This window comes from Asparagus officinalis, chromosome 4 (assembly GCF_001876935.1).
Source record: "Asparagus officinalis chromosome 4, Aspof.V1, whole genome shotgun sequence".
NCBI classification, from domain to species: Eukaryota; Viridiplantae; Streptophyta; class Magnoliopsida; order Asparagales; family Asparagaceae; genus Asparagus; species Asparagus officinalis.
In genome coordinates, this window is record NC_033797.1 from 127,079,069 (window position 1) to 127,083,316 (window position 4,248).

General features: G+C 49.7%; 1 pseudogene; it reads left to right on the top strand.

The window, feature by feature from the left end:
* Window positions 351-4,248, top strand: part of LOC109839267 — an 8,022-nt pseudogene continuing 4,124 nt past the window's right edge.

Genomic DNA, 4,248 nt, shown 5'->3' on the forward strand with positions numbered 1-4,248 from the left:
GCCCATGACTTGATAGAGTCAGGTTCCAACTTGCGGAACCATTCAAACGCTACCCCCTTGAGGGTGCCTATGAACAACCTGGTGAGAATAGCGTCGTTCCCCGTGAGGAACCTAGTCTGCACCATAAAGTAGTAGATGTGTTGTGAGGGTGAGCCCTTGCCATCAAACTGCACCAAGCTAACCGGCTTGAACTTCGCTGGGTATGGAACTGTATCCTATTCGACAAGATAAGGTCGGACCACCCCCAGCTTGTTCATGTTCTGTTGGAGTTTCAAAGCATTGAGCTGGCTTTAAAACTCATCAAACCTTCTCTCGCGGGTGCTTACCCCCGGTATGCGACGTTCCCAGCGATGTCTTGGAGGAGTAATCGGAGTGTGGACCGACATTATCTTCCATTTCAGTCACTGGGTGAGGAAGAGGTACCCACTCCTTACTCCCTGTCGGCCGCGATAGGGTGTGTTGGGTTCTTTTCTTCTTTTTCTTCTTGTTCAGAAGCTGCTCCAACATTTCCGTTAAAGAGTCGATGGTTGCCTGTTGCTCTTCGAACTTCTTGGCCACCGTTTGTTTGATCATCCGTGGTATCAGCCATGTGTACTCTTGCCAGTGCATCCTGACTCGAGTGCGAGGTTTGGGACATGGCTACCGCTGAGCAAACCTCGTCTTCACCGCCGGAGGGAGGTGCTAAGGTTGAGTAATCAAACCCAATGCTCACCCCCGTACGACTGCGGGTACGTTGGAATATACCGTCTTGTTCACGTTGAACAAGCGGATGATTAGGTCCTAGGAAGGGGTCCGAATCTAGAGAACCAGAAAGTACCGCATTACCCTTGTCTGTCATGTTGATTGTAGCAGTCGGGAGCTCTAGATCATCGGCGGTGGGTTTCTTCCTGGGTTTCTTCCAGCGGTGCCGCCTCCGACTCTAAGAACTCGACTTGGAGGGCCGTTGAGCGAGCCTTTCAAATACCAAGGGCCTCGCTGCTACCACATACTGGTAGTCAGTGAGTACTGCCTAAATGAGTCTCTCACAGTGAGATTGCGGACTCACTTCTTACATAGTGCGTTTGCGAGTTAGGTATCCTCGAAGATCTTCCGCGGGTGGTTGGTGGGCCCCAGGGCCAGATGGTTCAGCTAGGTGACCGCATGATTGAGGTTTGGATGAACCCCCTTACGTACCCCAGGATGGGTGGTTAAGTGTTGGAGTTAGGCGGATTTGCCTTGACGGGCGAGTTGCCGCATCCAGGCGAGTTCGCGCCCGTTGGCGGACTTCGTCTACTCGCGCATGTGGGCGAACTTGGGATGTCTCGCCTACTGCTTTGCCTTTATTGTGAAGGCTTGTTTGACCGTGACGTCTCTCTGTCGAGCGGACTTGACGTGGCTTGTTTGATGTCGGCGGTTCGTCTGTCTGAGCAGACCCGTCTGAGTTGGGCGGCCTGTTCGCTTCAGGGATGTGACTTGAGAAGCGAAATCCGCCTATTTTGGCGAGCCCGCCTGGAGCGTTGGATTCGACAGAATGGGAGATGTTGCGGTCAGGGCGAATCCCTCCTGAACGCGAGAGTTAACCTGGTTTGGTGATCTTGTCAGCCTTGGAAGGGTTGAGTCTCCGTCTCGCGTCTTTCAGACCCGAATAATAGTTCAGGCCGTCATACGAGGTGAAGGTTTAAGCCTTCTGCCGGGCGAGGAGCTATAGTTGTTGCTGCCGGGCTCTTCTTGAGAGAGGAGCGTCCGGGCGAATCATATCGTCTTGGTTCGTGCCGGGGCGAACCTCCGTTTCCTCTTAGGCGAAGGTTTGCGAGGGTCGTTTAGTGACCCATTTGGTGATATTTCGTCTAGTGTTTCCGGCCTTTGGTTTGGCAGTGATCGATTTTGGGGAAGTTTGATTCCTTGCCATGACTCGGATGGGGTCCTCGAGCGCATAGGCTTTGACCGTTTGAAGTTGGCCTCTACGCACAACTCGGTAGCGTTTGCGGGACGCATTGCCACCAGAGGAGGAGGAGGACAAGTACTCTTCGTACTTGGCCTGGTCGAATTCGATTTCTAGGGACTCCATGGTTGTCTCGATAGGAACCTCGTCGAATTGAGCTACCACCATTTCTGTTGAAGAAACAGCTTCTCTCACTATGGTCACCATCTTCTGTAGGTGTAAATTTTAATCTCCCGAAATAGGAATTTTGTTTGTATTGATAAGAATAGCTTATTACAAACTAATGAATTAAAATTACAACAGAAGCGGAGGGAAGGCCCTCCTTGTTTAACGTGGGGACTTTGGTAGTTATAGGATGCCTCGCTCGGTTCTCGTACCAAGTCTGCTTCCCTTGGACGATTCGACCGAGATTACTAGAGAACTTCAATACGTAGTAGAAGCCCGTGCTAGTCGAGTTCGAGTTTCCGAGTTCGAAGGTGATCGGGGCCCGAAGCTAGGAGAGGGTGCTACAGTGCAAAGGTCATGCAAAGAGCTTGTCGTCAACTCCGTCGAGAGTTGAGAGTTGTGGTTCTGCTACCGCTATAGCCCCGCTATTGCCCCGCTATTGGCCGCTATTTACAACACTGGTTGAGAGTTGTGGTTCAGCTAACTGATCAATTAACTGTGAGTTAATCGAACTTCTGCACTTGCTGAACTGCTCCTCTGCTGAACAACCCTCTCCGTGGCCGGAAGAAGTTCTTAAATAGAGGAGAGACGGCGTGGCCACTCCTTGAAACATGGGATATGACCATGTGCTGTCGGGAGATACCATACTCCTCACTTGCACCGTGAGCGGCTGCTTGAGGGGCTCGGAGCACTGTACTTTCCCCCTTCACGTTGCGGGAAATGGGAAGGTCCACTCCTGTACGTGATACTACGGCTGCCTAATACTCGAGTGAGTCCGGCAAGTTCGTCGATTGCTCGGCGGTTTGTTTGGTCGTTCAGGCGAGGCTTGGCTTACGTGATACTACGGCTGCCTAATACTCAAGTGAGTCGGGCAAGTTCGTCGATTGCTTGGCGCTTTGTTTAGTCGTTCAGGCGAGCCTTGGCTGCTTGATCGAACTTGACTCGTGCAGACGGGTTAAGTACAACGACGGTGTCCAACAACTGCAAGGATTTGACTAGCCACTAGTACTGTGAGCGGCCACTTGACGGACTTGGAGTACTGTGCTCTTTCCTTTCACGTCGCGAGAAGTGGGAAGACCCATCCATGTACGTGGTATAGCGGTTGCCAAGTACTCTGACGAGTTTGGCGAGCTTACCGTTTGTAGGCGAATTCGACTCTTGACTCGTGCAGGCGAATCTCTCAAGGCGAACAGGCTCAAAAGATTATTGCCAGGATCAAAGCTGAAGAACAAAGTAGGCAAGATCTACCTGAGCAATCGGACCAAGCTCAATCTTCTCAGTCAGAACCGGAAGATACTACGGCCACTGAAGCTAATCCTCCTCTTCAGTAGGATGACATGTCCAACAACTATCACATTAACAATTACCTCTGATAGTCAAACTCGTTAGACAGTGGATCACTAGGCAATGTGTCACGTCTACCCTCCCCCCTGCACTTGTTTAAGACTGGGGGTTGGTTTATTTGTAGTCCATTGGATTATAAGTAATAAATTTTCTGAGTTGTTATGTTTAATAGAATACCTCTGTCAACTACAAAATCTACCAAACCTATCACGTTAACATTTACCTCTGATAGTCCATCAACTTGTCAATCCGCTTCAATAGGATGACAGGTCCACTAAAACTATCACGTTAATGATCACCTCTGATAGTCTGCTTTCTCCAAATTCCCCCACCAATCCTCTTCAAGTAGGATGGCGGGTCCACCAAAACTATCATGTTAACCGTCACCTCTGATAATTCTTTTCCTCCAAATTCCCTCACCAATCCTCTTCAAGTAGGCCAAATTCCCACCAATCCTCTTCAATAGGATGGCGGGTCCACTAAAACTATCACGTTAATGATCACCTCTGATAGTCTATCTTTCTCCAAATTCCCCCACCAATCCTCTTCAATAGGATGGTGGGTCCACTAAAACTATCACGTTAATAATCACCTCTGATAGTCTACCTTTCTCCAAATTCCCCCACCAATCCTCTTCAATAGGATGGCGGGTCCACTAAAACTATCACGTTAATGATCACCTCTAATAGTCTACCTTTCTCCAAATCCCCCACCAATCCTCCTCAACAGGATGACAGGTCCATAAATCTATCACGTTAACAATTACCTCTGATAGTCCATCAATCTGCCAATCCTCTTCAATAGGATGGTAGGTCCAC